Source organism: Tupaia chinensis, unplaced genomic scaffold (genome assembly GCF_000334495.1).
Source record: "Tupaia chinensis unplaced genomic scaffold, TupChi_1.0 Scaffold000422_1, whole genome shotgun sequence".
NCBI classification, from domain to species: domain Eukaryota; kingdom Metazoa; phylum Chordata; class Mammalia; order Scandentia; family Tupaiidae; genus Tupaia; species Tupaia belangeri.
Window position 1 is genome coordinate 3,855,007 of NW_006159927.1, and position 10,431 is coordinate 3,865,437.

The following is a 10,431-nucleotide window of genomic DNA, read 5'->3' on the forward strand; positions in this document are numbered from 1 at the left end:
GCTATTAATACTACTCTCTTTACATGTGAGGAAACTGAGGCTGGCCAAGGGAGCCTCAAATAGTTAAGGCTGTACAACTAGTACGGAGGAGTCTGTTCTAGCACACTGCAGAATAGACCCTGAGGGTGAAGCATTATAATTTTCTTTGCAACTTTGCAGGGTTTTTTTTTTTCTCATTTTTGTTTTTCATAGGGTGCATGAGGTCAACAGAGAATAGAGACAGAGAAATACAGGAAGAGGGAAAGTGAGGAAGCACCTCTCATGGGGGATGACCATGCCACAATCCCTTCTCCTTCCTTCTCCTCTCAGGATTTTGGGCACACATTCACACATATCCAGCGTAATTTTCAAGTTGCCAAGTTCGTGACTCAAACCATGTTCAGCCACGTGGGAGTCCAGTGCCTCTGCCACCACGCCACCTTCTGGCCCTACTTTTCAGATTCTTAGAAAGCATGTTTGAGTTTAATCCTTATCTTAACAGGTAAAGGAGAATTGTGGTTTAAAGGGTAAATGGGAAGAGTATGTGCATAGGCCAGATGAAGCGTAAGTGTTCTGTCAGTAACTAAGAAGTTTGCACTTGGACTGACTTTTATTTAATATGGTCTTTGTTCAGGCTGTTCATACTAAACAATGTTGTTGGCTTAAACAACAAACATTTATTTTCTCACAACTCTAGAGGTTCAAAGCCGGGGTTGGTTATTGGAGTTGGTATCTGGTGAGGCCTCTCTCTGACCACCTTCTCACTATGTCTTCACATGGCTTTTCCTCTCTGTGGAGGGAAAGAAAAGTGACATCTGTAGTGTGTTTTTCCTTGTCTTATAAGGATCCTCATCGTATGAGATGAGGTTCTCATCCTTAGGATCACACTTACCCTTAATTATCTTCCTAAAGATCTTATCTATACATATAGTTGGATTGGGGGTTAGAGTTCAACAGATGAATGGGAGGACATAATTCAGTTTATAACATTCCACCTTGTAGGCTACCCAAATTCATGTTCTTTTCATATGTAAAATATGTAAAATACACTTACTTCTCCCCAGTAGTTTCTGAAGTTTCAACACATCCCAGTATCAACTCCAAGTTCAGAGTTCATTTAAATATCTACATCAAAAATAGATAAAATTTGAGGCATGATTCACCCTGAGGCAAATTTCTTTACCAGCTGTGACCCTGTGAAACAAGACAGGTTATGTGCTTCTAAAATACAATGGTTGGACAGGTATAGGACAGATAATTATGTTCCATAATTGATAACACAGAAAAAGCTAAGGGTGAGGCCAGCAGAGGTATGGTGGTTAAGGTGGCTTAAACCCACATGGCCAACTGCACAGTTGAGTCTCACACTCAGTGCTTGAGAAACACACCAAGCTTCAGAAGCACACTGGGCACATGTATATGTGTGCCCCAAATCCTGAAAGGCAGAAGACATGGAGAAGGCATTGTGGTATGACCATGCTCTCTGGGAGTTCTCTCTCTTTCAATGAATGCGCTGGTAAATTACAAAAAAAGAGAATGATGAGTACCAATCAAGTCCCAAACCTAGCAAGGCATATTCCATTAGAGTATCAGGCTCAAGAGAACTTTTTGACTTGGTTCTCTGTCTTATGTACCCACTGGAGTCACTCAGAGGCCTGATTCTGCACAGTGGCCTTGCTTGTTGAAGCCCTAGGTGGGGAAGCTTAGCACTCTGAAACCAAGGAGGTGGACCCTCCTCCTAAAATTGAAAAGGATATAGCCTTTCCCTCCTGGATTCGTGGTGGGAGTGTAGTCTTATGATCTCTTAATTGTCTTTGGGGTCATTTTTTTCTCTTTTCTTGAAGGATACTGCATGTTCAAAACCGTACAATAGCCTTTCTTCATCCCACTTCATTTTTTTGGTCTTCTTTTGGTTAAACTGGCAGTACAGTGTGGTTCTGCTGGTATAATTTCATCTTTATTCCTGTCTTCTGTTGAGATGGCTATTAAAATCATAATTTCTTAAAAGATCAATTATCTAGTCATACTGTTGTTGTCGTTGCTTTGTTTTGCTATAGGGCACTTGCACTTTTGGATACATAAACAGAAAGCGAGAAATAACCTCCCAGTGGGGATGGCCATGCTACAGTCCCTTCTCCTCCATCCTCCTCTTGCAATTTTGGGCATGCACGTATATGCGCCTTGTTTGAGTTTTAAGCCACCGGGTCCAGGACTCGAACTGTGGTCAACTATGTGAGAGTCCAGCAATGTAACCTTATGCCATCTGCTGATTCCACCCTTGGTGTTCTAACCAGAACACAATTTTCAATTTTCACAATAGGAATAGGATAAGAATTTCCCACATCTTCAATTTCTGGTTCTTTTTACCTAATGATGCCTTCAATTTGTCTTGTTCCTCTCACTCCTTTCTTGTGTACTATGAGTAGTAAGGAAAAGTCAGGCCACATCTTGCACTCTTTGCTTAGAGATTTTTTTTTCAGCTAAATATCAAATTTCACCATTCCCAAGTTCTGCTTTCTACAAAATTTTTAAAAGAGCAATTCAGTCAAGATATTTGCCACTTGATCACGAGAATTGCTCTTTTTCCAATAACATGTTCTTCATTTCCACTTGCAACTTCATGGGTACGGGACTTGAACTGTGATTGACTACATGTGAATCCAGCAACAAAATCATTACGCCATCTACTGCTCCTCATTAATTTTTCAGCACCCCATTTATTAGTTCCAAAATATGTATTAGTCAGTTCAGGACACTATAACACAGTTCCACACATCAACTGGCTTAAGCAGAAACTCATTTTCTCACAGTTCTGGAAGTTACAAGTCCAAAATCAAGGAACTTATTAGGTAGTTTCTGCTGCAATCTCTCTGACTTCTTGGAAAGATGTCACCTTCTTGCTGTGACCTCAAATGGTCTTTTCTCTGTGTGCATGGAGAAAGGGAGAGAGATCTGGTATCTCTTCTTCTTCCTATGAGGACAGGAAGATAAAGGCCACCTTTGTGACCTCATTAAACCTTTACCTCCCTAAAGACTCTGCCTCCAAATATCATCACATTGGGAGTTAGGACTTCAACATATGAAATTTGGGAGACAATGACCTAGTTCATAATAGCATGTTAAACATTCATTTTGAGAAGGAGCTCTGGACTGAGTGAACAGATTGGAAAAGCAACACCCTTGTGGTTGTGATCAGTTTCTCCCATTCCAAGCTTGGGTCCCAGCTTCTATACCTTGCTATATCTTAACACCTAGATTTCAATTTTAGGCATCTTTGAGTTACATGAGATCCTAAAGTTGTCACTGTGAGTGCCCTCACCCTATCAGCTTTTTTGCCTGATATGCTTCCCACCCTGTGAGAAAATGTTGCCACTCAGCCAATTTCCCTATCAGGTTGACTAGCTGTCTTCAGCCTCATGGGTTTTACTTCCCCAATAGCCTGTGAAATTATTCAAATAAGCCAATTACATCCTCCTGTAGGAACCAGGGAGCACCTCTACAAACCTGTTTCCCACAGACCCAGATACTTCATATTGCCCTTGAGTGCCACCACTGTGTGACTTTGCATGGCGTGTTGTGTTTGCCTTCCCCACATTGTAAGTAATATAACTAATAAAACACTGTTAATCTCGTCTATCCAGTGTCAGGTATCACTGAGATGAAGAATCCCTGTTTTACCAATGGTATGAATATGATGTAATCAGAACACATGCTCAAGAATATCAAAGTCCTTCAATTCACCAAATTATGCCTATCAGAAATGACTAGTTTCTCTGCTGCTCCATAAGGGTCCTTGCAAGGGACTTTCTAACATTTTTCTTTAGAGCATATCTCTTTTCTCCACAAGGATCTAAATAAACACAATTTTCTCCATCTACTGACAGTTTCATCTGCTCTTATTGATTGGCACTCTGAGAAGCATCCCTTAATTGTGTGTGTATGTGTGTGTGTGTGTGTATCTTAGGAAAAATGTTGGATATCAAGAAATCTTCATATTAGTAACAAGGCTGTTATAATTCAACAATTAATACATCGAAAATAAGAGATGTCTGGCCTCAAAGGGAAGGGAATCTTATACCATGAATATACATGATATCATGCAGTATCTACTTTTGAATAAAACTGAATCTTATATTTCTATCTCAAAATTAACTCAATCTCAGTTTTTGGAAAACAGCTTGTATTTCAAAGGTTCAGGCATAAGCTAATCCAGGGATGACTTTAAAAAGCATGTGTCCCAAAAGTCAGTATTAGAAATGATGTGTAACTTTACAAATTAGGCCTTAGAGAACTTTTTAACCAGTTTATTTCACAATTAGCAAAGAAAATATGACATGGAATATTTGAAAGAAAACAAAAAAAAACAAATAATGTGTCAGCCAGAAAGTGTCTTTTACATCTAGGCCTCCATTTGTCTATCTAAAAAAATATGGATTTAGGAAATGCCATAGGTCATTTCAAGCTTCAATAAATGTAAAAATATTGAAGATTTAAACTTTAGACTCAGGGAAGCATAATGAGCTTGTTTATTTCCTATTTTTCTTAGTACGTCATAAAATGATGGCAAAAGATTCAACTTGGAAAATATGTAAAGGTAGTAGAAAGGATGCCATAAGTTGCTCAGAGATTTTAACACAGAAAATGTAAGAGAAAAAAACCTAAGACAGAAAAGATTTTAACTAAGTAGATAGAATCATCATATAATTAGAAATTTGGGAAAGAACAGAAATCACAGGAAAGTAGATGGGAGGAAATTATTAAAAAATTATTCAGAACCCAAGCGAGAGGTAAGTTTTCAAGACAGAGCTATTATAAAAATACTCATACCCACAAACGTCATTGTTAAATTTGGAATCAGCAGGGATAAATAAAAGATTATTATTATGATTATTTTTGGAAAGGCTTTTGCTATAGGGCGTGTGCACTCACCTGAAAGAGAGAGACAGAGAGACAGAAAGCAAGAAATCACCCCCACACACACACTAGGGTATGGCCACGCCACAATCCCTTTTCCTCCATTCTCCTCTCAGGATCTTGGGCATGCACACACATGCGCCTGGCATGAGTTTAAGCCACCAGGTCTGGGACTCGAACTGTGGTCAACTACATGGGAGCCCAGTGACATAGCTATTACAGCGACTGCTGGTCCCAATAAAAGATCTTAAAAAACTTATTTGGGTACTAACAGGTGGCATGGTGGTTAAGGCAATGGATTCCCACATGGCAGACCACAGTTTGAGTCCTGGATCTGGTGGCTTGAAAATATTGTCAGGTGAGTATGTGTGCATGCCCAAAATCCTGAGAGGAGAATGGGGAGAAGGGATTGCAGCATGGCCATCTTCTCTAGGGAGTGATTTTACTTTGTCTCTCTCTCTGTCTCCCTCCAGTGAATGCACACCCCCTATGGCAAAAAACAAAAACCAACCAAACAAACAAAATCTAACTTATATTTAGTGAGAAAGAAAGAAAAAAAAAAACGTCTATCCAGTGTCAGGTATCACTGAGATGAAGAATCCCTGTTTTACCAATGGTATGAATATGATGTAATCAGAACACATGCTCAAGAATATCAAAGTCCTTCAATTCACCAAATTATGCCTATCAGAAATGACTAGTTTCTCTGCTGCTCCATAAGGGTCCTTGCAAGGGACTTTCTAACATTTTTCTTTAGAGCATATCTCTTTTCTCCACAAGGATCTAAATAAACACAATTTTCTCCATCTACTGACAGTTTCATCTGCTCTTATTGATTGGCACTCTGAGAAGCATCCCTTAATTGTGTGTGTATGTGTGTGTGTGTGTGTATCTTAGGAAAAATGTTGGATATCAAGAAATCTTCATATTAGTAACAAGGCTGTTATAATTCAACAATTAATACATCGAAAATAAGAGATGTCTGGCCTCAAAGGGAAGGGAATCTTATACCATGAATATACATGATATCATGCAGTATCTACTTTTGAATAAAACTGAATCTTATATTTCTATCTCAAAATTAACTCAATCTCAGTTTTTGGAAAACAGCTTGTATTTCAAAGGTTCAGGCATAAGCTAATCCAGGGATGACTTTAAAAAGCATGTGTCCCAAAAGTCAGTATTAGAAATGATGTGTAACTTTACAAATTAGGCCTTAGAGAACTCTTTAACCAGTTTATTTCACAATTAGCAAAGAAAATATGACATGGAATATTTGAAAGAAAACAAAAAAAAACAAATAATGTGTCAGCCAGAAAGTGTCTTTTACATCTAGGCCTCCATTTGTCTATCTAAAAAAATATGGATTTAGGAAATGCCATAGGTCATTTCAAGCTTCAATAAATGTAAAAATATTGAAGATTTAAACTTTAGACTCAGGGAAGCATAATGAGCTTGTTTATTTCCTATTTTTCTTAGTACGTCATAAAATGATGGCAAAAGATTCAACTTGGAAAATATGTAAAGGTAGTAGAAAGGATGCCATAAGTTGCTCAGAGATTTTAACACAGAAAATGTAAGAGAAAAAAACCTAAGACAGAAAAGATTTTAACTAAGTAGATAGAATCATCATATAATTAGAAATTTGGGAAAGAACAGAAATCACAGGAAAGTAGATGGGAGGAAATTATTAAAAAATTATTCAGAACCCAAGCGAGAGGTAAGTTTTCAAGACAGAACTATTATAAAAATACTCATACCCACAAACGTCATTGTTAAATTTGGAATCAGCAGGGATAAATAAAAGATTATTATTATGATTATTTTTGGAAAGGCTTTTGCTATAGGGCGTGTGCACTCACCTGAAAGAGAGAGACAGAGAGACAGAAAGCAAGAAATCACCCCCACACACACACTAGGGTATGGCCACGCCACAATCCCTTTTCCTCCATTCTCCTCTCAGGATCTTGGGCATGCACACACATGCGCCTGGCATGAGTTTAAGCCACCAGGTCTGGGACTCGAACTGTGGTCAACTACATGGGAGCCCAGTGACATAGCTATTACAGCGACTGCTGGTCCCAATAAAAGATCTTAAAAAACTTATTTGGGTACTAACAGGTGGCATGGTGGTTAAGGCAATGGATTCCCACATGGCAGACCACAGTTTGAGTCCTGGATCTGGTGGCTTGAAAATATTGTCAGGTGAGTATGTGTGCATGCCCAAAATCCTGAGAGGAGAATGGGGAGAAGGGATTGCAGCATGGCCATCTTCTCTAGGGAGTGATTTTACTTTGTCTCTCTCTCTGTCTCCCTCCAGTGAATGCACACCCCCTATGGCAAAAAACAAAAACCAACCAAACAAACAAAATCTAACTTATATTTAGTGAGAAAGAAAGAAAAAAAAAAACAGGATCACCTACAAAGAATCTATATTTGATGGCATCTATCCTTTTGTCACTAAATATGTATGCTAAAAAACAATAGAGTAATATTTTCAATGTTTAGAAATAAGTAATTTTTAATCAATAATTTTGTCTAGCCAAACTATCATTTCAATAGAAGAGGCAAAAGAATATTTTTAAGTATTCAGGAAGCATTCAGAAAGTTTGTCACAACTATGTCCATTCTGAGGAAAGAGTTCCATGAAAATAAATTCCAGGATATTAGTTTTGTGGAAAGCCTAGAAATTTGGGGGTTCAAATGAAGTCATTAAAGAACAAGAAGCAAGTCATAAGAAAAAAGAATGTGAAAATATCCATGTAACAGAGTAAAAAACGAAGACATTTTGACAAAATGGAGTTACGTGTAGTATATGTAATTGGCCAAGCTGAAAGGAATCTAAAATGTTGCTTAGTCTACATTTTTCTGACAGGAAATTTGAAATCTGGATGGGACATCCACTTTTGAGGTGACACATCGTTCCGATGTCTTCTTTGATTTCAAATATTCTAAAAATATTTTACACTCTGGTAATAACACATATTCTTTCCCAGAGTGAAATAATTTGGTTAAGGGGTTACTGAGGTCTAATACATGAACTTAAACACTTTTTTTTTTTCTGAGAGGTTTTTTTTTTTTTGCTAGAAAGACAGAGAGAGACAGAGAGACAGCGAGAAATCATCCCCATGGGGGATGGCCATGCCTCAATCCCTTCTCCTCCATTCTCCTCTCGGGATTTGGACACGGATGCACACATAGCCAGCATGAGTTTAAGTCACCGGGTCTGGGACTCGAATCATGGTCAACTACATGGGAGTCCAGTGACATAGCCTTTATGCCAACTGCTAGTCCCTTAAACACCATTTCTAACACTGAATTGTGGGGAAAGTGCTTTATAAAGTCACTGCCTAAAATAAAAGTAAGTCAAAATTCAAGTTGAAAAGAAACAAACAACAGCAGCCACAATAAACTACATTTGAAAGTAAGTATATGAAACTTCAAATGTGGCATGATATTGTGAAATTGGTTAAGAGTAGCACAATAACAACAACAAAAATCCATTTGCTGTTATTTCTAATGCTATTCTCTGTTGAGTGGCAAAACACAACCCTTAGAGAAGGGTATACAATTGAGGTATTCTGCCCTGCTCTGCAAAAAGTAATATAATTATTACTTTGGTGACATAATTACATCACCAAATACAATGATTTTGAGTTTAAAGTCAATCCTAGTGCAATCTTGAAAGACTTAAGTGTGATTGGCAAAATATTCTAATATTGTAACTCAGAGATTTGAGAGATACTGTCTAAATTTACTGGAACAAGCAATAAAAATATTTCTACATATATATTAAATATTATAAAGAAACTAAGACTAGTGATAGGACTTTCAAAGGGGATGAGTAATGGTACATGTCAACTAAATTTACACCTGTTATGGCAAGGACTCAGCCAATGGATAATACCCAGAGTTGATTTAGCAAGAAAGAGTAGCTAAGTTACAGCACAGTTTTTGGACTCATAAGGTTAAAAAAGAGAACTGAAAACAAGAATATTGAAAGTTTCTATCATTTCATAAAGTCATGTATATATACACATAAGTGTATACTACACACATACAAATGCACATTCATATATATTATCTTCAATGCTAAGGCGTAGCACAGATTTTTTTGTGAATATTATACAGGAAGTTCTTTACATTCTCAGATATTTTTTTTTTAACCAGTATTACCAGGAAAGTAATTTCCTTTTCTTCAGGCAGATATGCCACTTGAACTCGGGTCTAGAAGGTTCTATGTGATTTGCCTCCTTCCTTTTGCCTAAATCTCATCTCACTCTGTCACTTTTTCTCAAGCCTTGCAGATTTCCTCCCTATTTTGAAAACCACCAAACCCATTTGCAACCATAGAATTTTACATTTGTTTTTCCTGTTCCTGGAGAGACTCTCTCCTCAGACATGTCTCTCCATCCACATCATTGAAGTCTCACCATGTAGCTACAAAGGGGCATTTTCTAACATCCCTAGCTAACCTGTACTCTTTTGTCTCTTTCTAAGAAATCCCCTTGCTATTAAATATGTAATACATTCTATAGTGCATTCATAATGCATATATACATTTGAATAACAAATTAAAATAGAATGAATTTAGTACATTCCAAATTCTGCTTAGGCATTATTATACCTTCAAAACCCTGATGGGTAGGTATCTAACCAATCTTCTCTCCTCTTTCTCCCTCAGATTTAGCCATAACACTAAATTTCATGTTAACAATAATCTTGCTTTTTCTTTCCCACATATTTATGTATTATCAAACATTTAATTATTTAGTTTTACCTGTCATTTATTTATTTAGTTAATTAATTATTTTTTTCCTTAGGGTTTGTGCACTCACCAGAGAGAGGGAGACACAGTGAGAGGAAAAGTGAGAAATCACCCCCTAGGATAGCCATGCCACAATCCCTTTTCCCCCATTCTCTTCCTGGGATCTTGGGCATATGTGGACATGAATTAGTATCATTTTTCTTTTTTTTTTTTTTTGAGAGGTTTTTGCTATAGGGCATGTGTGCTCACCAGAAAGACAGAGAAAGACAGAGAGACAGAAGGCGAGAAATCACCTCCCCCCAGGGGGAATGGCCATGCTGCAATCCCTTTTCCTCCATTCTCCTCTCAGGATCTTGGACATGCACACACATGAGCCCGGCATGAGTTTAAGCCACTGGCTCCAGGATTCGAACCGCGGTTGACTACATGGGAGTCCAGCGACATAGCCATTACGCTAACTGCTGGTCCCGCATCAGTATCATTTTTTTTTTAATTATCATCATAATCTTCTTTATATTACATTGGATTACATATAACTTTACATTGACTTCCACTGCTTTTTCAAAAGGGAATGCCATGCATGTCAGTCAATACAGAGACATCAATCTCCCCGCTTTATCATTCAATGTCTTTTCCATGCATTTCCCAATAATTATTATTATTATTATAATTTTTTAAAACAGTCAGTCACTATTTCTCATTTTGCTTGTTAAAAGACTTCACCCATCATGAAATACTTCCCAGACCAGTCCAGTTGAGAATACTATACA

General features: G+C 37.6%; 1 long non-coding RNA gene across 1 annotated transcript in view; it reads right to left on the reverse strand.

The window, feature by feature from the left end:
- Positions 1 to 692: 692 nt before the first annotated feature.
- The window catches only part of LOC102493154 (uncharacterized), an 83,686-nt gene continuing 73,947 nt past the window's right edge, over positions 693 to 10,431 (reverse strand). Inside the window, exons 2-3 of the long non-coding RNA XR_335461.1 lie at positions 1,034 to 1,104; positions 693 to 769 (exon numbers count right to left, since the gene is read on the reverse strand). This is a non-coding gene — a long non-coding RNA (uncharacterized LOC102493154). The remainder of the gene's footprint in view (positions 770 to 1,033; positions 1,105 to 10,431) is intronic.